The following is a 23,771-nucleotide window of genomic DNA, read 5'->3' on the forward strand; positions in this document are numbered from 1 at the left end:
ATGTCTCAAAATGTGGCAAGGAATTTAATTATTTGGAAATTATGTGAAGGAAGGGAGGGTTAAACCTACTGGATAATTTATTCATTACTAATATTTCCAGAGGCTGTAATTGAGGTGCTCTTTTAATTGTCCGAGCCACTCCAAAAAGAAGCTTTTCTAATAATGGTTTCGAAAGTAACTGTCATTCAGCTGTATAAACCTCTATCAAAGTTGGCTTTTGACTGGCTGATGGTATCACCCACTGCCTTGACTTTATTTTAGCTTATTAAAATTGATCCTAAACAAACCTGATATGCCCCAAATTATTTTCCCTAAATTAATTTGAATGCAATTTGTTCTCAGCTAGATTTGCTGCCATGTTGAATCTTGCAATGCAAACACAAGTTTGTTGGGTCACTCTAATTAATTTGATTTTCTATCTCAGCCCTCCTACCCATCACCAGCACTAAACAGAATTATTTAGAAATAACAAACATAATGCTGGCAAAATAATATGCCGTGACAGGACCAAGATTTGCTTCTTTAGGAGAAAAAAAACCCCAAACCACATCATGTTGAGGTGGTTTATTTTTGATTAAGTGCTTCTACTTTGCCTTGGCATTTATCTTTCAGAGATAGCTACAGATCAGACAAAATGCATCACTCCATTAACATTATCTCTCTGTACATTTGAGTGAGTCTCCCCAGATAACAAAGGGTTACAACATGCGTGGCTCAGCTTACACCTCCAGTGGCTTTTATTTCTTTGGTGGGGATTTGCAAGAAAGGTGTTAGGAGGCTGAGGTGGAAGGGGGAGGGATGCTGCTGCCAGGTTGCTTGGGTGAGAAGTCAAATGGCTTCAAACAGATGAGTGGAGCTATTTAATTCAAAGGCCCTAACGAGACATTGGTGCCAGGAGCTGCACAAAATGACCCGGATTTAAAGCAATAATGTTGGGTCATTTTATTCAAAGGCTTTGACTGAAGTGCTGAGTAACTTCACAACATGAGATAGCCCCTGAATTTGGAGAGCTTCGTCTGGGTGGAAAGAGAAACAGGGAAGAGGTAGGTGTTGCAGATGTTCTGAAACATGGGAGGAATTTGGGATGAGCAGACTCTCAAAAGGAGCACGGAACAGTTTGGGAGAGTGGTGGAAAATAACTGAAATAATTGGGTGCAAAAATAAGTTGTGCCCCTTTTTGCTGTACCTGAATGAAGGAGATCTTCCCACGAAGCTGGGAAGTAGAGAAATCAGGGAGGTGAAGATCTCAGCATGATTAATAAAAATAAATAAATACTGGTGATGAAAACATCCATAGGAGTAACATGGAAAATAGCAGGGTGTTACCCTATAGAGAAGAAGTCTCTTGTCCCAGATTTTGCTTATGTGAGTGTGGGTGGTGGTTTCAAGCATCCTCAGTAGCTATGGTCAAAGGCTGAATTTCAGCCTTCACAGATCATTATCCTGATCTGCTTGGCAATTGGTATATGCTCAGAGGTGTAAAGGATAGTAAAAAAGTTTGGATTTAGAAGAAAAAAGTTAGAATTTGTACTCTTGAGTTGTTGCACCATCAGCTTATAACACTGCAAAGGGGTCATAGCTCTTCAAAGCTGCCCTCCAGCGCAGTCCGTTTTCACCAGATGAAACCACCCAACACAAGATGAGAAGAAAGCAATTCAATGCTGTTTTGTATAGGTTCTACCAGTAAACAAAGTGGAAAAGGCAGCTGTCCTGTTTTTATACATGCATATATATTTTTTTTCCCCAGCTTTTAGGAAAGGTTTGTTGAATAAGCCCCAGTTCAGCATTCGAGAGAGGACATGCTCTTGTGAATGTAGGACCATTTTAAAGGGTACTTTATAAAAGGTCTAGCAGCATCATTCTATCTGTAAACCCAGGGTACCGGAGTGACCATGTAACCACTATTTAAAAAGTGATATTGTTCATCGGGGAGATGGCTTTCACTTCCCCTTCCTGTTTCTCTTTCTTCAGTCACCCTGCCCCACACCCCCCTGTTTTCTGTCATTTCTCCTTCTGTTCTTCCTTTCTGATACCATGGTGATGAAGCTGACATATGAGAATAGCTGTTCTTCACTGGGGTTCCCGCAACATCCCAAGATGAGCTTATGCTTCTCCCCGTCTCTGTCTCCCACGTTCACTAAATGGGTAACTCTGCGTGCTGCCAACCCCACATGCTAAAAAATATGGGCTAGCCTTCCCTCTTCTCCCTCCCTCCTATTTTCATTCAATTGGCTTAAAAATCATGAGTGCAACAATAACAACAAAAAAGAAATCACAAATGTTGGGCTTGGTTTGCTTCTTTTTTCTGGTTTTTCTTTTCTTTTATGTTCTAATTAAACAAACCTTTTGCCACTGTCCTATCTACCAGTGCCCACCACTCATTTGGGGCAGGTTCAGGCATGTTTGACAGGCAGAGAGATGATCTTGTTCCTAAAAGTTTTTTGGAAGTAGGTGGCTGGGTAGATGTTCTCTGAGTGAGGAAAATGCCAAAGCTACGTAGGAAAGAGGCATTATAAATAACCCCTGTTCAGAAGTAGCCGTGATTGACATCCACAATTAGCTGTGAGATTTGGTAGGCTGTAAAGGATATTTTGCATTTCCTTTTCCCACTATTCAAGGGAGGGAAACTTCCCGAAACACCTTTCAAAATTTATTGCCAATTGCAAGGGCTGTGCAGTTCTGGGTCTTCCTGGGAAAATCCCTGCAAGTCCAGCCTGGCTCCCATCCTTTCTACTGCATTTGTGATACCCACTGGAGCATCACCCAGGAGCTGCATCGCAGCAGTGAGTCTGACCCCAGCTCTCAAATCCCAAAATAAAGCCCTAATCTCTGGATTAGGCCCTTCCCCTCTTTAGACTGTCCTATTTTCCTTTGGATTTCTTCTGATTTGAGCATTGCTTCTCCTTAGCCAAATTCAGCAGCCCCTTTCAATGCTGTGTGCCCTCAGTGTCAGCATCCAGCCTTCCTCTCCCTCCTTCTAGACAGTCTCCAGCCCCTTCTGCATGTCCTGGGCCTGCTTTCCTCTGCCTCTCTGCCTATTTCTCCATCTCATCCCTCCACCTCCAAAACCTCCCTGTTCCTTATCTTCCTGCCATGCTCTCCAGCCCTCCTGAGCAGGGATTGATTGCTCTTACCACTTGCATTGTCCCCCAAAATGAAAAAACAACAAAATTTCTGACTTTCTCTGGTTGTATCTTATCACTCCACCTGCCTGCTTTCAATATTATTCCCTTTTGCTCGTCTCCTGCGGTTTGAAGTAGCCCCTCTCAGGCATCCCCTCATTTAATTCAACAGCCCCAGCCTGTGTTTTATACTCTCCTTATCATTATGACCTGACTGCTCCCCTGGCTCTCATTTCACCCTGCCTCTGTCCATCTGCCCCTCTTCTGCAGCCATCCCCCTTCTGTTTTGTTTGGACAAATGACAGCCTGGGTGTGACCGGCGGCGATAATGGTCGACAAATATTTGAAGGGAGAAGGAGAAAAATTGTTCATTGGGGAGTTTCAAGGGGGAGGGCAGGGGGTGAACGGAGGGACCACTCCTGAGTTGGTAGGGGGAGGCTGGGAAGGGAGAGGTCAGATGGGTGGAGAAAATGTGCCGATGATGCTGTCAGCCTGAGTACACCATAAATCCCCTTTGGGTGGGCAGGGGATATGGAGTGAGCACCTCTCTCATCCCCAGGGCTGCTTGGAAAGAGGCTATACTTGGCAGTAGCACCTTGCTGGCAAGGTAGAGATGGGGAGGGATGAATTGGAGCAGGGGAGCAGAGAAGAGCTAATGGAAAGGGAGGCAAAGACCTGGAAATTACAACAAAGAGGGGAGATTGGGGCTGAATAATTCTGGAAAGCTTCCTGTAACTCAGCTGGGGTTGGTGACCTAGTGTTTGAATCCAGATGCTAACATGGACTGGAGTATATACTGATGGGAAGGAGCCCTGGCAACAGAGCCAAGGGAAGGGACAGTCAGACCCTGCAGGGCTGTGGTTCCTGCCAGTTACTGGGTTTGTTCTCTGGGGCAATGTAAAAGCAGGTTTTGCTTCCCTCAGAAAACATCCAGACAAGTGGTAAAAACAAAGGCAAACCTCACCTCTGGCTGACACTGCATCATAGCTGCTAAAGGGCTAGAAGAAGGGGGAAATTAGATAACGGATGCCAATGTTATTTAATAAATGTCCTGCTAAGAAATTTGCCAAAAAAAAGTACACTTGCAAGGACTGACAGGGAAGTTAAGGGAGTTGCCAGAAGCTGTGCAACGAATCAGTGGCAGAGGAAAACGGGCATCTTGCACAGCTCTGCTCCGTGCCAGGACACCCCAAGTTTCTTAGATAAACCAATGTGCAAACCGCTGAGACTCCAAAGACATGCTGGACAAAGCACAAATGGAGGATGGCTTGGATGGATCCTCTCAAGGACTTTTCTCCACCTGTGATTAGAAACTGGTTGCAAAGAGGCTCTGACTGAAGGGGAAGGCAGTGTCTGGTAACCGAGTGACACAATCCTGATCTCTGCAAACTTCCTGTCTTGCAGGTTTTGTTTTGTTTTGGTTTTTTTTGTAAAAATTTTGTCTCATTTTCTATCAACATGACCCTTCCTGAAGCTGGTAAAACTGCCAAAAAGCTGACAGCACAACAACCCCGGCAGCCAGCACCCAGAGTGAAAACGACCTTTAGGGGCAGAGCTCATCCCCGTCCCTCCCCAGGGTGTCACGAGTGACAACACAGAGCCTTGGCTCAGCTTTAAAACATCACGCAATGAATTTTTCCACCCTCCCAAAGCACGATAAAGACGTCCTTTGTCAGCAGCGGGGACCATGACAGCTAGAGAGGCCAATTTTCTTTCGGGTGTTAGCAGAGCGGGGCAAGTTGTTTAAAACTCCAACAACCTGAAAGACTGGAGAGTGGGAGAGGGTGATATAGAGACTTGGAGGAACAAGCTCGTAAGCTAGCAGCCCTCTCCCCGGCTTTTTTTTTTTAAAAAAAAAAAAGATTTCACCCGTTGTTTAGGGGTTTGCAGAGCTGCCACCAAGCGCGGCCGCTGCAGGTGGCGCTGCTATGTAGGTTTTAGGGCTGCCGCGCTCGGCACAAACCCGGAGCCGTAACAAGCAGCTCCAGCTTTTAGCAATTTAAATACCATGTTGGTTTAACAAACTTGTAAAATGGCGGGGGAAAAATAATAATAATAGAGACCCCAAACCCCAACGTAACTTCTTAGATTGCTTTTTCTCTATCTTTTTTTCTTTACTTCTTTTTTTTTTTTTTTTTTTTTTAATTGGCTCCCCTACTTTTTTATTGGAGTATTCAAGCATACAGATGTACATCCTCAGAAAAATGGGTTTTCTGCTCTTTGGCTGTTGTTGGAAGGGATCCCTGTGTGTGGCTCAGGTAACAAGGCATGAAATGAAAGGATGTGCGCACTGTTTGCCGCTGTCCCGCTCACCAGCCAGGGAGGAACATGATGCTGTCAGCATCCAGGACTTTAGGAGCAATGGGGAACAAAGTGGGTGGTTTGGGGCAGCAGGGGGTAAATCAGGCATGGGAGGTCATTTGGATGGAGAAGGCATGATTTTTCCTCCTCCCAGATGATGCTGTGAGCAGCTGTGGTGCTGTTTGTGCTGAGCCCTGGTGGGTTTTCCCCTGGGAGTGGGGCAGTGAGGGGTATCAGCACCTCTCTGGAGGGACCCATGATCTCTTGCTGTCACTGTGGCCGGGGGCAAAATGCCCACTTGATGACAACAGGGTAAGCCTGAGCCCTCCTTGTCCTTGGGCCCTTTTACTGCAGCTATTCACAGGTCAGAGGAGGTCATTTGGGTTTTCCAGCCCTCACCCTTTTCCGCCCCCACTGCCTAGTTCATGAAAGGGCCTATAAATAAAGTCTCATTTGTCACTCGTTTCTTTATGATCCCAAGTGGCACAGGCATATATTGACTCATGCCATTGTCTTAAGAAGCAGAAAGAATTTGTGTTAATTTCTTCCTCCCCACCAGATAGTGGGAAGTAATCTCGGTGTATCCAGATTATCCCTTTTTAGCAGAACAGCCCAGTTTTAAATATAAGACCAAATTTCCAAGAGATTTTCATATGTTTTATTAAATGAAGCTGCAAGCCAGACTGGACATTAAATAATACTGTACTGCTCACAACAGCAGTGATCTTTAGAGGTTACTAACCTGCCATTGTATCTCTCAGATTTCTGTCTCACTCTTCCGTTGTCATTTTGCTGTGTTATTACTCTTCAGGCTTCACATAGTATTCGTTCCTCTGAATGAAAACAAATGACTCCTTGCAAGAGGCAGGAGATAAAGAATAATAAATACATTTTATGCACCACCTCAAAAAAGGGCTCTGAATCCCCATCCATCCATCAGGAAATGTAAACCAGAGCTCAGGCAAAACACATGCACACACACAGGCACGCGCTGGGGAGATAAAAGTTGTTTAAAGAAAAACATGATATTGTTTAAAAATAAATATCTTGGAGGATGCAAATAGACAGCCCCCGGCCCCCGTGTTTTGTGGCATAAATTTAAGATAATTAAAAATACAAAGCTTGGATTAAGCCTGATTTTCTGTGAATGGTAGAGGCTGTGGGGAGGAGGGGGAGTCCTGCTGTGTGTGGTGCTCTACAACATACCTCCTGAGAGGCAATCCCTGCCTCTGATCACAGCGAGCAGTGGGACACCCTTCACAGCCACCCCACCACCACCACCCCACCCCCCCGCATTTCCACTGGATGCCTTCATCTTGTATGGGGTCAGGGGAAGCTGCAGGCTCCCTCCCAGGGTTTTCCCCTCCCTGCCCTGATGTGATGATGGCAAACACCCCTGAAAGTGGAAAGGGTCTCTCCAGTTGCTTCCCCTTCACTTCTCCTCTTCCCTAGACCTTTGTGAGATGCCCATCCCAGCTGTGTCAGGGCTCCCCTGTCTCTACAGGGAGGCAGCCCTGTTGCTACGTGCTGCTATCAACACCCCGAGAGCATTGCTTTCCTTCCCACCATCTGCTGCCTGCTCTGCTTTCAGCTCCAGGAGAGCCCTGATATTACCTGCAGAGAGGAGTTTGGGGCTCTGTATGGGGGGAATAAACCCACGGAGTGGGGTCTGCTCTGTAGGGCAGTCCGGCCAGCCAGGCCAGCAGCTTGCTGGCCACAAAACTCAGGCAGTAAGCACTAAGAGCTTTGAAAAAATACTATTATTCCTCCGGCTGCCAGGAATTAAATGAAGACCCAGAGAGCAGAGCAGCTTGCAGCCGCTCTCTAGGATTACTGCTCACCCAAGCTGAGAGATTGATCTTCCTCTGAGCCTCCCTACACCCGCTCTGATCAGCTCCCCTCCTCGTTCCGTCCTAGCCGGAGGAGAGCGGGGCACAGGCTGGAGAGGGAAGGGGGAGGCAGATGCCAGCGAGAGCTGCGATGCAGGGAAGGGCGTTTCTGGGGAGGTGATGGAGGGAGCCAACAAGATGCGTTTGATTCCTTGATATTTTTTTTTTTTTTTTTTTTTGAGGGGGTAGCGACATCTCCCAATTAGCCCAATCAGGCTGGAGAACCTAGGTGTCAGTAGTGAGTAGGAGCGAGGGAAGGCACCCGGAGGAGAAATCAAGGCAGCCGGAGATGTAGCCGTGGGAGAGTGGCTGCGCTCGCAGCTCCGGGCGCACTCAGAGGCGGCGGCCCCGTCCCCGTCCCCGTCCTCATCCCCTGCAAACTTTAGGACGACGAAAAGCGGCTTACGGGTCCCCCTCCAGAGACAACCTGCCCCCTCCGCCTTCTCCCCTTCTCCCAGAGGTGGGTGGGCTGGCGAAAGGAGGAGCAACTGGCCACTCTCTCTGGAAAAAAAAAAGGGGGGGGGGGGGGGGGGGGAAAGGGAAATAAGGAGAAGAAGAACAGAAAGGATTTATTTTTTTATTATTATCGTTGTCATTTTTTAAATTATTATCATTATCCCTCCCTGGCGGGCTGGGCTTGCGTTGCCACCGCACTTCCACGTTGCCACCGCACTTCCACACCTCTCCGTCTTTTTTTGGCGGAGGGGTGTGTGCCTGCGCGTGCCTGTGTTTGCAAAAGCGCCTGGGTGTCCAAGCCGGCACGGCAGCCACCACTGGGGAGGAGGGCTAGGGAGGAAGGGCTGGCGAGACAGCCGCAGTGCGAGCCCTCCCCGGCGGGCAGGCAGCGGCGCGGCGGCCGCGGAGCCGGGCGCGGAGCCGGGCATGGCTTCGTAGCGCATCCCCTGCCCGCACCCTGCCTGCCAGCTCGGCTGCCTGTCTCCCCCCCCTCCCTGCTGATTTAGAGGCGGGGGGGGGGGGGGGGGGGGAGGGGGGAAGGGCTGGGGGAGGGAGGGAAGGGGTAATTTGGGGGGGGAGTGAAAAGTGGAGCTGCGTTTCTTTCCCCCCCTCCCCCTCTCCCCCCCCCCGCCCCCCCCGGCTCTGGGCGAGCCAGACGCGGTTTGCCCAGTGCAGAGAGAGGGGCTCCGTGTTCCGCCTCCGTGGAGTATTTGGGATTGGAGAGAGAGAGACACACACACACGCGCACACACACACACGCACACAGAGACCATCTGCAGTGTCAATGCGGCGCCTGCTCTGAAGACTGAAGTGGGGGGAAACGAGAGGAGGAAAAAAAATACACATATATATCCAAACCCACCCAAAGCAAGCGAGGAGCCTTCCCAGGTAAGGAGCCCCTCGCCCCGCCCGGGTAGTGGGGGCTGGCGGGAGGATGCCGCGGAGGATGCCCCGGGAGGGCCGGCGGGGCTGCAGCGGTACCTGCCCCCCACACCTGGCAGGAGCCGAGGGGGGCCCCTGGAAGGCTCCCCCCGCCGCTTCTCCCCACCCCCGGGTGGTGGGGAGGGGGTCGGGGCTGGCGGGCAGGGACCCCCGCCGGCAGCGGGCTGAGCCGGGGGTGGCCGGGCACGGCCCCTCCGCCCCTCCCGGGTCGGCTTGGGAGGCTGCTAGGGGTGTTCGCAGCGGGGACCCCGGCATCCCCCCTCCTCCACATCCCCAGCGCGGAGGGGACGCGGTGCCCAGTGTTCCCCCCCCCACCCCCGGGTCCCCGATGGCTTTTTCCCAATGTACAAGGCTCAACTTTTCTCCCCGGAGGCAGCAGCTCCAGTGTCGCAGCCCGTCCCTAATCACCCCCGACCTTCCCCGGCTGCGGATTTTCCTCCCCTCGGGGGGTATTTTTGCCCACCTCGGTGCCCCTGAGCCTTTCTCGGGCGAGGGGCTGGAGGCATTTGCAAACTTTTCCTGCTTCCGATGAGGCTGCAGCTGGACAGGGCTGGAGGCAGAGCCCTTTTCCCGGGGAGGATTCACACTTCCCGGGTGAGCGATGGATGGGGACAGCCCCCCCTCCCCCGGCGGGGAACACCTGGGAGGGAAGAGGGGACACCCCCGTCGTTTCCCTTCCTGCAAGGTGCAGGAGAGTTTGACTGCCCAAATCCCGGCTGCGAAGTCAGCGCCGATAAACCCCTCTCCCTCCGTGCATGTGTGTGCTGCAACCGAAACCTGCGTATTGATGCTCTTCGTTTATCAGACATATGCCCTTAAATTATGTAGACAGGGAGAAGTGATCTAAACACCGAGCCGCACATGGTTTTGGTGGAAATATAATACTCCGGCAGCAGATGAGTTCCTCCCAGATAAACAAACCCACTTGCTCAGCCCCAGCAGGGCTAAGTGCTGTTTGGGTTTGTAGCGGCTGCATGTGGCTGCTACATACCCAGCCCAGAGGAAACCCTCCTCCCGGGGCCCCATCTGCTCCCCGTACTGGCAAGGGACGCAGTCTCTGCCGTGCCGGATTCGGGTGTAGGATCTGTAGGGTTCGCCTTCAGGAAGGGGCCAGGTGGAAAGCGTGTGGCCGCGCTCCTCTCCCGTCAAACTTGCCCCCGCGCCCGCTCCGCCGTGCGCTCCGGCCGCGCCGCTGGGCAGCCGCGCCACGGCGCTGGGAGCGCACCTGACGGTCCGAGGCTCCCGCTGCCTCTGAGATGCGATGCCGGGCTGCGAGGTTCTGCGGAAAGCGAAGGGGGCTGCGGCTTCCCGCGGCTGCGGGGGTGAGCCCCGCAGGGAGGGAAGGTTTGGACCGGGACCCCCGGGGCTGCCGGGGGGTGCTCTTATTCTGGGCGAACAATGACGGTGTCGGGGCGGGGTGGTGGGGTGGCGGTGGTTTACAGCCGATGCAACTCTCGCAGCCTTCTAGGGACTTATCTTGAGCGTGCACCAGTCCTGCACAAACATTTTGGAAGGCATGAAGCATGCTAACTTACTCGCTTTATCTGTCCTCTGTTTCACCCGGGTCTTGTCTATCGAAGCCGGTTAAATCCGTGAGCGGGTAGGACTCCTGGAGCACGGGGTTGCTTTGCCTTCGCGTCTCTGATTTTAATTACAACGTGTGCCTCAGTGTGAGATTAGATGCTTCCTCCCCCTGGCTAAGCCACTGTCTTAAGGTCTCGGGGATGCGAGCAGCATTTGGTTTGTGGTTAATTGCCTCGGAAAGTGTGTTTGTTTGTTTGTGTGTGGGATCCTTCACTAGAGCCGGGCTTCAAGCAGTGCAACAGATGTGTGTCTGCTTTCCGTGTGCAGCCAGGTTTAAACATGCAACCCCAGCGCTGTCACGAAAGCCTGGGATTTTCTTCCCTCTTCTGCTCAGACCCATCCTCCACGGGGGTGTCTCCTTCCTGAAAGGACCAGTCCAAGGTTTTTCCTTTCTGTCCCATCTTAAATGTGCAGCACTCGGCGACATCAATAAGATGCAAAATAAACAACCGCATGATCGAGGTGCTGTTTATGTCCAAGACGTGTGTTTTAAAATACAGGCTGATGATCAGTCACGGTGCTGTTGGGAAGCTTTGGCTTGATGATTGTAACTGCCTTGTAGGCACTGAAGATGGGTGTTAAATCTGTTCAGCGTGCAATCCGGCACCTGGCTAGTGGAGGGATGAGTGCTATTGCAAATCCTCAGAGAGATGCTGAACTTCTCCACAGGGATGGGAAATATTCGAGCCTTTCCTCATTCACTCACCTGCCAGCAGCCCTCTCTGCACCCGCAGCAAGCCGAGTGCTAGACAGCCTGTGGATGTGGCAAAGCAAAGGGCTCAGCACAGCCACGAAAGCAGCTGAGATCTGCTGCCGGGAGGGCAGAAACCGCCTTTGGCAGCCAGATCCCAGGGGACAGAGGGTTGCCAGAGCCAGTTTCGTGTTGACTTCTCTACTTTTGCAGGGTTAGGAGGGATGCTGGAGCCCCTTTTGTGTTGCATCATTTTGCCTTTTATTGAATTGCTTTGTCTCTGTCTCCCAATTTCCTCGATGTTGAGCGGTTGCAATAAAACCTACCTCCTTCCAGGAGGGTCAGGGTTTGATTTGCGTGCTCACATGCTCCAGGGTGAAAAGCCTTGCAAGGTCTTACGATACTTGGGTGTGCTGAAGGTTAACACTGTTTAGGAATTAATTTCTTGTTTGGAAGGGAACACTGAAAAGCTTCCTAAAAAGCTGAGAATGATGTTGCCAGGATAGGCTTGTGCTCTGTGTTGGGATCCTAGGCGGGGAGGGTGTTAGAGGTAGGGCTTTTGAGTTTTGGAGCTAGCACTGCCCAAGTTGAGGCTTGGCATTGCCTACAAGTGTTTTCAAGCAAAATGGTATGCTGTCCTGGGAGTCACTTAGCTCTTTGTGATTTATAATTCACAATAGTCCCTTGAAGTGAGGTCCCACGTAGCTGAGACTGAGGCCCAATGTCAGCCCTTCGCAGCCGCAGTTCTGAGACTTAGAAATCTCATGCCCTGCCCGTGAATTCCCCTCCCCAGTTAGGGATGCATTTTGGATTATGACTGCTTCCCATGGTAAAGCCCTCAAACTGCTTGATGCTCAAATAAAAGCCCTTTCTGGTCCCCACCAGTGTGACAAAGGGCTTCAGAAGGCTCTTTCTTACTCCTTCCTTCTTGCTTGCAACACTCAGTTAATGGACGCCGAGTGCTCCAGGCGCCCAAGGCAATGAGACTTCCCGTCCCTGCAGAGTCTGGACAACCCACTGACTTACTGCAGGGTATCAGTGATGAGCGTGCTTCCCTGCATGACTGTGTTCAGGTGAAAAGCACTTTATATTCCTTAGGTTTGAGCTTTCAAGGGGCCTGCAACAAAAAATACAGGAATAAATACATAGGGTTCCTCAGATGTTTTTCATTCAGATTCTGAAGTATTTTAAAACAGTGAGAAAGTATTCTCATTGCCCTGGTGCAGACTGGGAAACCGAGGCACAGGGAGGCAAAAGGCTTAGTCTGCATTTGTTGATGGGAATCCTCACTCACTGCCATGAAATGCAAACTGAACCCCAAGAGGTACTTAGAGATGAGAGCATTGAGCCTGTGCTCAAGAACAGCCAAGAACAGTGCTTGGTCAGAACAGGACCAAGCAAGATTGAAATTTTTTAAGTTCAAATGACAGATGGGTGCTTTAAAATGAGAAAATATCATATTGCGTTACTGCCTTGGCCAGGGGACAGCTGTGCCATCATGAATCTTGGTCCCTGTATCTTTAAAATTAGTTACAAAATGTTTTTAATCACCTTTGGGAATGGAGAGATCATTGCAAAAATGCAATGTGCTGTGATACTGATAGTGTGCATGGTGATGTTTTGGAACTGGCATTCCTCTCTGTTGTTTTTGTTTTGACTCATCCCACTGGAACTATCTGGTTTTCTTTGTTCTTTGTTGGTGCATGTGCTTTGCTAAGTATGTGCTTTGCTAAGTTTGTCTCATCTTTACTTGGTTGCACCTCGTAAGGTGCTAAGCAGCCACCCAAGAGGTGCCAAGCCTCTGCCCTGCATCTCCTGCAGTGGCAGCAGGTGTTGTGTGGTATCTGTTCTGCAACCCTTTCCTTTGCAAAGAACCCAAAACACCCAACCTTCCCTGAGCCCTTAAAGGTTCTCTGAAGGTTTTGAACAGGCACTCTTTGGTTTGGAAACCCAATGGTCATTTCATTTTAGACCCCTCTAGCCCAGTCAGCTGAGTGTGCCAGCTAACATGAGCCTTGCTGGGGACATGTGCTCTTCAAAGGTGATTCCTGGAGCCACGGAGGAAGTCACCTGTTTGCTGAAGTACAATGTTCCCAGCTGCTTCTATCTCAGTAATGTTTGATAGAAGACACCAAGTTCTCTGGGCCGTAGGAGAGCCTGAAGACCTGAGTGGGAGCAGTGATGGGGTTGAAACCTCCATCCCCACTATGCTGCTTATCAGCAGGTGGCGTTGACCTCACAGGGTGGGTTCCACTAGAAAGAGAGAGGTCATTTGCAGACACTCTTGTCTTGCTTTTACTCTAGGCTTTGCTGCTGTGAAGGCTTTCCAGTGTTTTTTAAGTACTGCATGCCAAGAAACAGAATTCCAACCCCAAAAGTCAAGCGGCTGAGATTCACAGGCTTCTTTTGCATAGGAATAAACACCACCTGCTGCTGAGTGTGGCTGGATTTGCACTGGTGACTCAGAAGGGAGACCTCATGTTGCCATCTCTCTCGGCTTTCATGCCTAATCTCTTGGGTTTCTTTCCTGCTATTTCATCCTTACACCAATGGCCTGCTGGGGCATTCCCACCCAACCATTGGCAATAAATTTAGTGGAGCTGACTGGCACTTGAATTTGCCTTGTCCTTCTGATGGGACGAATGTGTGTATCTAATGCAGGTAATATGGAATAGGTTTCCATTACAGGCATTTGCATGATATATACTCACACACTTCCCCCTCCTCTGAGCTCATGCAAGGGCCAGAGGAATAAATCTTGGTGCCTGGTGAGCCCTAGCAGCCAATGCTACATCAAATGCATGTAAATATTTGCAAAATGAGCCACCCCAACCCACTTGTTATTTCTCCTTGAGCATAAAACCCTACATGGGGGAGGAAAGGTGAGGGTGGAGGAGGTTCTTTTAATCCTAGTATTGTTTTCCTTTGAAATAGTGAAGTGATGCTGGACTCAGGGAGCATGTAGAGGGTTAATATTTATGTGCTTGTTGTTTCCTCTGAAGTGAGGAACTTGCACTTGCCGCCAGCAGCCCCCCGATGCTCGTGAAGAACCTCGCTGGTGAGTGCCTTGGCGTTACAACTGTTTGGTGACTTGAGTTTAGAGTTATAGGAATCGGAGCGACAGATTAGCAGTAAATCAAAGCCTGGATGGCTTCGTACTCAACTGCAGCAAGATTTAAATTAAAAATATCTTGCCGAGATGAAGTACTCATAAGTCAAGCACTGGCGTGGTGTCACTCTGGGCTTCGGCAGCGAGAGCCCCTTTGAAACAGAAACCACGAGGAGCCCACATATTGATTCCCAGCTGAACTGGGGAATTGCCACTTCATTTCTTCTATTAAATGGTCTTTCTTTTCTTTCCTTTTTGCCTTTCCGCCACCCCAAAGGGAAGATGGTCATGCTGGGAAGTTGGGAAAAGGTTTGCAGATTCACTGCACGTGCGTGTGGCCCTGTTTGACTTGGTTAGAGCATATTTGATTGTGAAAAGGGATTTATTTGTTTTTTGTGACAGGGGATTTGTCTATAATGTAGTGCTGGAAAGAAAACTCATTTAGAGACTAAGGAGGTGTATCCTGTTACAATTGCCTATTGATGGAATAGCAAGTGCTTGGTGTGCAACACAGCTTTATTTTAGTTTAGGGAAACTTATTCTGGGCTGCCAAAGTGAGACTTTGATTTGCCGGAAAGCTGCCCCATGGCCCTGAGCAAGTCCCTTGGCTTCTTGTTTCCCCATCTATCGAACGGGGGTGGTCTTGTAGAAGTGACTGACCCTTTAACTATCATCTAATAGTCGTTTTGTTCTAATGACCTGTACAAATGACTCACTTTTTGAAAGTAAGATGATAAAATCAAGGAGGTTCTGATCGGGAACTCACTCACCAGCCTGAGGTCACTGACAGCCACTGTCCTGTCCCTGGGCAGTGTCACCTTCTTCTGCTGGCAGGGAAGAGGCTTTCAGAGGTGGTGAGGGACAGGAGGATGTTCTACATTGGAGGAAAAGGCTCTGTCATCACATCCCTGCCAGGGAGAGGAGGTGAGCTGGGAATACAACCACACCAGTTGTGGAGCTAATCAAAGGCTTTTTCTTGGATTTTTCTTTAATGGGCAATTTTTTTGGGGGGAGAGAACCCCTAAGCCCCACACCCAAGTTAGGATGAGCACATCTGCTTGACTTGCTAGCTTTAAAAAAGTGAGTTTCTGGGCTCTTTTGGGAAACCCCTTTTGTTTGTCAGGGTTTTGGTGCAAATTTCTGGTTCTTGCTAGCAGCAGAGCAACACGTGGAGTTTTGTGAGCTGTTACCCTGGGATGTGTATGTGTTTAGGGGCAGGGTGCTATTTGTACAGCTAATTTTGGGCACTCCCTCTTTTTGGTGGCGTCTTACCCTTTGTACTCTACCCTTCACAGTGTGTTCCTGGTGGGATGGGGGTTCGTCCCCTACCACAGTCCCTTTCCTTCCAGCCACTCTGGAGCCCCAGGACTCATTTGGAGGATTGCAATGACCTCGATGCCTAATGCTTTTGAGGCTGCATACCCTCATCACCCCTTAGACCCCAGGCTCCACCTCTCCAGAGCATCCAGTCCCCTCCCAGACAGCTACCCTGGGGTGGGCAGTGCTCAGAGGCAACCTGGAGGGTGACTTGTTGCTTTAAGTCCCAGCATTGCCACCACCGAAGCCACCTCCATGAGGGCAATTGCCTCCTCACCCTGAAGACGGCAGGATGAGCTCTGAGTTTTCCTCCTGCGCCTAGCTGCTATGGTGATGAGTTGCTATAGAAACACATAGTTAGCATTATTATTTATTATTGAAAGGTGCTTCTTTTCATCTTTTAAATGCAGGGCTGTGCCAAGAAGAGCCCAAAGCTGGGTGTGGGATACTGCCCACCCTGTCCACACAGGCTGGTGGGTTAACACTTCCCAGCAATCCAGGCTTTAGCCACGCCAGAGGCAAGCAACCGTCCTGTGCTGGCCCAGCAGGCTGATCTGGTTAAACAAATCCCCCAGTATGTTCCCGTCACAGGTTCCTTCCTTCGTCAGATCCATCCTTTGGAGGGGGATTTGAGTGAAGCGTTTCATTATAATGAGCTTAGTTATTTCCAAACTAGTAATCGCATGTCACCATTTGGTGCAAAGGGTTTGCATTAAGTTCTGTAATAATATGTCTGTTCATCCATCACAAATACTATATTCACAGGACCTTGTAGCGATTGCCTGGTAAATACCTTCTCTTATCTCTTTGCATGCGCTGCTCCTTGTTGTTTGCTGAAGTCCCCCCACTCTCTGCAAACCCATCCCTCCATGCTGGGAGGCAGGGAAGCTCCTCTGGTACTCCTGTCCTGAGCTCCTGCCCAGGCTGAGCCCCCCTGCAGCTGGGCACCCAGCCAGACTGTGCAGAGGAGGCCCCTCCAAGGCTGGCTTCAGCCTGCAAGATGCCAAGCAGAGCAAGTGGTGCTAAAGGTATTGCTCTGCCTGCCCTAACTACTGCTTTCCAGCTGCCGTGGGTGGACAAAGCCTGCTTCAGGGGCTCCTGCTCCCCAGGAATGCGTGGGGTGGGATGGGGGTAGGAGCAAGTATCTCTGTAGGCTGGGTGCTGAGCAATGCTCTGGCTGAGAGTTGCAGCGTTTATAGGCTCTCTGGATGCATCCATAGGTTTGGAGAATGCACAGCTGGGCAGTGCAACAGGGATGCAAAGCTAGATGCGTGGGTCCCCTGCCTGCAGCCACCAGGTTCGTGGCTTCCCCTCGAAGCTGGCAGCACTGCAGAAGTGGCTCTGCAAGGAAACCTTCCTCCACCCTGCTGCCCTTCACACCATGGCAGCCCTGAAGTGCTTCAGCCACTGCAGAGGGGTGGCTTGGTGGGACCGGGAGGTGAATGGTTGGGAGGATGGGGGGACGTTCAGAGGCACTTGGAGGAACAGGGCTGCTTTGCCACCCTGGCTGGGGCAGGGGAGGGCTTGGCTTTGCTGGCAGCAGGGATTAGCTTCGCAGTTCTTCCTTCTTCCCCTCCTAGCTCTGAAGGACTCTCAGGAAAATGCCTGGGGGTGGGGTGGGGGTGGAGGGGTGAGAAAGAAAAAAGAGGGGGAAAAAGAAAAGCAACACAGCTTTTCTTGATGCAGAATTAGGAACTGGGAAGTGAAGTTTCAGGGCTGGCTGGTGTAGTTGCAGGGGGGATGGCTCAGCCCCTCCTTGCACGTCCTGCACAATTGCTGCAGGTGCAGGGCTCAGCTGGCAGTGCAGCCGGTGCAGATGCTGCCCTGAGGGGATGAGCCCCTGCGGGGCAGGGCGGGATGCAGGAATGGCTGGACCAGCGCAGGATGCTGGATATGGGGACTTGAGCCTGGGGAAATCTCTGCTGTTGCTTGCAGAGTGTGACCGTTGAAGTTCTCTGAATCCCTCCGAGTCTCCACCTTCCCCGGCCTGCCAAGCTAGGACTGGGAAACAGCCTTCCCGACCTTTGAGGAAACAAAAGAAGGCTCTTTAAAGCACCCCCTCGAGCAGGAATAAAACACCTTCCTTTGCAAAGCCTGCTTCATTGCTTGAAGTCAATCCCTTTGGGCTTTGTATTTTCCTTCTTGGAAGCTGTGCTCCCTGTAGAGAAGAGAAAAAAACACCTGAGGTACAAGAGTAGGGCTCAGGGAGGGGGGGTGTGCATTCCTGGGAAGTGTAGGCTGGAGGTGGAGGGGGGGGGGTCCACTGTGGGGGTCTAGAGGGCTGAATGCTCACCTGTCGCTGTGACAGAAATCCTTGCAACCCATCCCACAAGTTCAGCTGTCAGTGCAGGGTCACATCCAGTCTGCCTCTGTTGTATTGATAGTTGGGAGCACTGTTGGGGTGGGAGATGCTCCTGCATGTCCTGTGTGTGCCAGTCCCTCCCCTACTCCTGGTGCAATGAAGTGTAGCACTAAATGGGGCCTCCCCTAAAGGAGGGAAGCTGGCGGTGGCAAATGAAATCTTGCTCTGTTTTCGTTGGGTCACCCATGTTGGTGTGGGCCTGGAGGGGTCATAGTTTGCTTCTACCACCCTTTTTTCTCCACTCTGAGCTGCAGCCAGCTACTTGGATATGAGGTTGTGACACTGACGCGTTTGGAGAGAAGTCATCCAAGTGATGGCATGGACTTGGGACTGCTGTGGGGTGCCCCCTTGGATCCCACCAGCTGTGAGACCATCAGGTCCCAGATTTCTCTCCGAATGCCTGCTGAGGACAGAGTCATTTTGGCTGCTGGGCTCAGAGCATCTTTGCAGCCTCTGGCTTTCCCTGCCTGGCCTTCACGGTAGCTCCAAGAGGCCAGGAGCTGCTCACCTTGGCTGAGCAAGGGCAGGAGGCATGAGGCACCCTTGGAGCTGCACCCCTCTGCCTGGGTGAGGGACAGAGAAGGGAGGCAAGAGAGGTGAGCCATGTGTAGCAAGAGCTGGATGCTAAAGGCAGTGCCTGTCAGAGCCATTCAGGAGGGTTTTTCCCTCCTTTATAATGGAGTTGCTGCCTTTGCCTGCCTTAGCAAGGCGGACAGCTCAAAGGGATGCCTCTGAATGAAAGTAACAACTTTTAGGACAAATTTCTCTCTGCATAATATCTCAAAGAAAGCAGGAAAAGGAAATGGCAAGCGGGCATAATTAGGTAAGTATTCCCCATTAGGAAGGGGAAGGAACTATCAAGTCAATTTCCATTCCCTTCTTATTTTACATGCCTGATTTTTCCGCCTCTCCAGGAGGTGGTGTGTGAAGTAGGTCTCTCCTTAGCTTGGAGTAGTAAATAATCAGAACATGATGTGCTCCGAAGCTCTTCCCAAAGCTTTCTAAATCTGAACTACGCTGGGCATTTTTAACATCTTCGCGAGTCTGAGCTTTCCAGCATCCATGAGACCTGTTCAGGACTTGTTTTCCACTTTCATGCTGGGGAACCAAGCTGCAGGCAGACAGCAGGGCTTGAGTATTTTTGATGTGACCTGCTTGTCTGTACGTATTTCTCTGTTTTACCTGTTCTGCATGGAAGTAGAGATAACTTCTTGTCTCCTGATTGCTTCCCAGTGTAAACCTGTGTGTTTAGGGTGTGAATCCATGGAGGCACCTGGTGTCACACTGGGAAATGAGGTAGGGATGGGTCCCCCCAGGCCACCACCTGGTCCACCTTTTCCTGACCCCAGCATGCCCCCACATCCTCCTGGCCATGACACTCCTCTTCTACTCCCGTGTACCCAAGGTTGCGCTCCCAGCTGTGCCCTATGTTACCTCTTAGAATTAACACGTCGCTGTGTGGGCTGCAATTATGGAGCCATCAGTGGGTGCCTGTACCACATTTTGGAGAGGGTGTGGGATGGTTTATGTGCCAGCCTGCAAGAGAAACGTTCACCTCCCCCCTTGTGTGCCGCCCTGCTCCGGAGTCTGTAAGCAGTGTTATTAAAGGCTGTCGGGAACTGCTGTGGTTGACACAGTCAATGGCTGACACAAGGCAGCCCTCAGACTTTGACTCATCTGCAGCTCACACACACATACACACACACACACACACACTTTCTCTCTCTGTTATGCCTGAGCCAGAGAAAAGACAGTTCTCACATGTATCACCCTTTCTCCAGCTGTTTGTGCCCTTTTTTTGCATTCATTTCAGAGAAGTCTTGATCGTCCTACAGTGTAAGAGAGAGATTTGGGTTGCATCATTCTGCCTGTGCATACCCAGCTCTCTCGTTATTTTGCAGTTGAAGTTGCAGTCCCTTTTCTTTTAAATACAACTACATGCATGCATCCATATATATATATGTGTGTATATTTTATACATATACATAAAAATACACATTTATATGTACATTTCTACACACAAATGCAAAACACAAGTGGTTAGAAAATGCCAATCTGTTCACCCTTCACTTTTCACAGCTCATTGCCAATTTTTCTCACAGTTCAGGAAAAGGTCTTGCAGGTCCAGGATGAGATTACCGGTGAAGGAAGAGTGGCCTTGCTGCACAGCCAGAGTTAGGGGGGATTTAGGACAAGCACAGTTCTCTTTTTTCCTCCAAAACCCCTTGATCAGACACTGGTGGGAGAGGGATTTTTTTCTAGCTTGTAAGGAGAAGGGGGAAAGGAAGAAAATGTCTGAGGTTTTGTTCCACTGCAGAACTGGGAATAAATGGTGTAATCCTGGACAAACCTTTGCATCTGGAAATGTGGCTTCCTGTGAGCTCAGTCGTTTTAACAATGTTCAGGAGGTGCTGGTCCAGGCTCTTCTGATCACAGAAAGGTCACTGAAGGGCTGCCAGGGGCAGAGGATGAAGGTTTTGCACCACTTTTCCTCCCTCCAAGTGGCTCAGCTGGAGCTTGGCCATGAGCACTCAAGTGAGGCAGCACAGCAGATTGCAACTTGGTGACAATCTGCTTTCTCAGCCCTTGGTCATGCATGGACTCGTGCTCATACAGACATCTTCGTGGTTCCCACTGGTTGATGCACAGGGTGTGTTGAGCCTCCTTTTACCCATCAACATTCTTACGTGGCCATACAGGCTTCTTTCCTGCTCTGCTTCCCCTCCTTCTGGGTACATATGTGTGGGGAGGAAAATTTTGAGGCTTTGCCATACCCGCACAAGGACATGGAAGTTACAGTGTGATGCTTGAAAGCTGTGCTACTTAGTCTTGCAACAGTGAGCTGGAAGAGGAAAAATGTGGTCTCTTCCATGCAGTGTTTTCATGGGGTGGTTGTCTTCTCTCCTGTCTTGTTTCTCCTTCCCTGGTAACACAGGTAGCAGAATCAGCTTTATTTTATAATAAGCAAAAAGGTCTCCAGCTGCAGGTTTGTGCTCGCCTGCCTCTTCTCCAGTGCTCTCTGCCAGTGGGTGACTTACTTTGCCACCCATAATTAGCCTCTTCCAAGGTCTCGTTGTTGCTGGGCTGAGGCAGAAGGTTTTATAGCAACTGCTTATTCTCAGGCACAGGAAAAATAATCCCTTCCTCAGCCCAGTGTTAAGAGGGAGTGGATTTTAAACTGGTTGCTGCTGATGCAGGGTGGTCAGCAGAAGGGACCTGAACCAGCCCATGGCAATGCTGTTACGTGATGGGGAAGGTGGACGGAGGGGTGGGTGGGATGTGTGTCAGCCTTCCCACGCAGAGGAAGGAATCAAATATCTGCCCTACATCAAATACCATGCTTGATTCCTGCGGGACAAAGTTATTGGTGAGGAGGAAGCTGACCTTCTCCTGTATTTATGAACTGATTCTCTAGCTTGCTTTGTTTTTTATTTTTTTGCCCCTCCTGTTACAGAGTGCAATACTTCATTTCACAGGAAATAACATTTTCTTTATCTTCTCCTCCGGTGTGATTTTTTTTTTTTTTTTTTTAAGCTGCTCAAGATGAACAGGCTTTCTTTCCCTTAGCTTTTCTTGCTTTATAGTTGGCTTGGCACACTGGAAGTGGATGTTGCTGCCCATGTCTGTGTAGGACCATTAGCTGTGCTGGACCCCAGGGATATTCCCGTTATGGCTGCTGAGGGTGAACAAATTCTCCCTGAGCTGGCCAAACACATTATTATTTTAGTAGTCACACCCCAGCAAGTTCGAGAATTAAAAGTAGTCAGCATCTCCCTTATTGCCACACAGATCTATCTTTCTTCCTCCTGGCTGTCTTATCTCCAGCCTTCCCCAATACAGCTTTTTCTGCAAATCCTTTCCTGCAAGAGCTGGTCTCGAGCATCTTCAGAACAGCAAGTCCTTTGGAGCTGCCTGTTTCCTTTTCCTTCCTCTTCTGCCCGCAGTGAGCAGATTTTTGGAAGCTCAAGAGCTGTGTGTTTCCTGCGTTTAGGTCCCTTAGAGATATCTGAAGCTACTTTGCTGAAGTTCACAGGAGACTTTTGAAAACCTCAGCCACTGCATTTCGTATATGTGTATATATGTGTGTGTGTGTGTGTGTGTATATTTAAAATCTGTTCTCTCTTCCATCCTATTTTCTTTCTCTGTCAGGAATCCAGCTGTGCAACATGTGGCACTTGTAGGACTTGGAAGGCAGGAAGATCAAGCAAACACAGAGCTTTCAGCAAGAAGAGATAAATTTCCAGAATAAATTCAAGCCACGTAGGCCCAGTCTGTTTTAGTTTTAAAGCCCCGCTGGTAGTGATGTGTGGGAGCTATGGATATAAAGCCAGGGAGAGAAGAAGAGTTTATTTGTATTATTTCTGGCACCTTGGTAGAAAAACCTCTATTCTGAGTTCACGGTGCTTGGCACAATGTTAGTCTGCATGGACTGTACCAGAGAAACCGCCTGTTGAGCGCTACCTTCGTGCATGGTTTGAAGGCAAGGAAAAAAAGGGAATTATTTGCCCTGAATGAGGGGGAGAGGATTGTAGCTGGAAGAGGAAAGTGCCGGATTTGTGGGGGCGTATGGGACGCAGATGGCCACAGAGGAGAAATATCTTGTTATTAATAACCCATCAAATTGCTATAGCATTTTTACACCTGTGTATGCCGCTACAGTTTTTATGTTGACACTTGGGTGTCTGGCAGGACCACAGCTATGGGCTGTGGGCTCCCTTCTGCAGGCAGCTGATGGGGATTTCCTATTTACTGCAGAGACAGAGGACAGCTTGGTGTTCGGTGTGCCCACAGTATTGAGCCATGACTATGGACTTGCTGCAGCATGGTTTGGTCCACATGGCAAATCCTGTTTCCTGAGTGGGTTTGCTAAGACTGACTTAGCAAGGGTCAGTGTGGCAAAAGGAGTTGCTAGACAGGCTCGCTGCTTTTGGAGAAGTCCCTACTTCTACTTATCACTATGCTGTCGTTTTACTAAATAAATTAAAAAAAAAAAAGTCCAGAAGTGACACCTGGATAGGTTCTCCAGGTCTGTCCTGACAAATTCAACACCTAGTACAAAGCAATGCTGCATTCAGACGAACGCCACCACCAACAACCCAAACTTCCCTTCTTCTCTCCCCTGCCTATTTCCTCTAGTCAAAGCAAAAGATTTACAGGTTTAAAGTTTTGAAGCAAGGGCAAATTTCAGCCCAGCCTCCTGTCACAAGTGGATGCCTTGTGTCCTTAAAATCCATCTGCAGCCACCCAAGGCTCCCTGGCTGGCCCCAAGCTGCATGTCCCAGCTGCATGGGAGCCAGGACCATGGACTGTGTTTTCCAGCCCCTCACCCAAGGCCCCGGGGGGGGGTGGAGCACAGACAATGCTCTCCATGAGCAGGAGGGACCACAGAATCACAGAATGGTGGGGTCAGGAGGGACCCCTGGAGCCCCCCCAGCCCAGCCCCTGCTGAAGCAGCGCTCCCAGAGCGGGCTGCACACAGGCACGTCCAGGGGGTTCTGAATGTCCCCAGAGCAGGAGACCCCACAGCCTCTCTGGGCAGCCTGTTCCCCTGCTCTGGCACCCTCACGGTAAAGAAGTTCTCCCTCATGTTCAGGTGGGGCTCCCTGTGCTGCAGCTTGTGCCCGTTGCCCCGTGCCCTGTCGCTGGGCACCCCTGACAAGGGCCTGGCCCCGTCCTCCTGACACTCGCCCTTGAGATGGTTGTAGACACCCATAAGGTGCCCTCTCAGTCTTCTCCTCTGCGGGCAAAACGGGCCCAGCTCCCTCAGCCTCTCCTCATCAGGGAGATACTCCAGTCCCCTCATCATCTCTGTAGACTTTGCTGGCTCCTCTCCAGAAGTTCCCTGTCTCTCTGGAACCAGGCAGCCCAGCACCGGACCCAGAACTCCAGATGTGGCCTCACCAGGGTGCTCCTACCTCATGTCAAAACTGTTGTGACTACACCCCCAAAGGGCAGGGGTGCATGGGCACAGGCTTATGTGCTTTTTATGGTCTTTGAG

General features: G+C 50.2%; 1 protein-coding gene across 3 annotated transcripts in view; it reads left to right on the plus strand.

Moving 5' to 3' along the window:
* The first annotated feature begins 8,416 nt into the window (after positions 1 to 8,416).
* PLXNA4 (plexin A4) overlaps positions 8,417 to 23,771 on the plus strand; it is a 455,595-nt gene continuing 440,240 nt past the window's right edge. For 2 of the 3 annotated variants that reach the window (XM_040595348.1, XM_040595350.1), the window contains exon 1: positions 8,417 to 8,656. The gene's annotated coding sequence lies outside the window, so the exon portion shown is untranslated. Of the gene's footprint in view, positions 8,657 to 9,981; positions 10,055 to 23,771 lie in introns of those variants that run through there. The other variant, XM_040595349.1, reaches the window with a different exon arrangement.

The sequence above is a fragment of the Falco naumanni genome, chromosome 5 (genome assembly GCF_017639655.2).
Source record: "Falco naumanni isolate bFalNau1 chromosome 5, bFalNau1.pat, whole genome shotgun sequence".
Classification (NCBI taxonomy): domain Eukaryota; kingdom Metazoa; phylum Chordata; class Aves; order Falconiformes; family Falconidae; genus Falco; species Falco naumanni.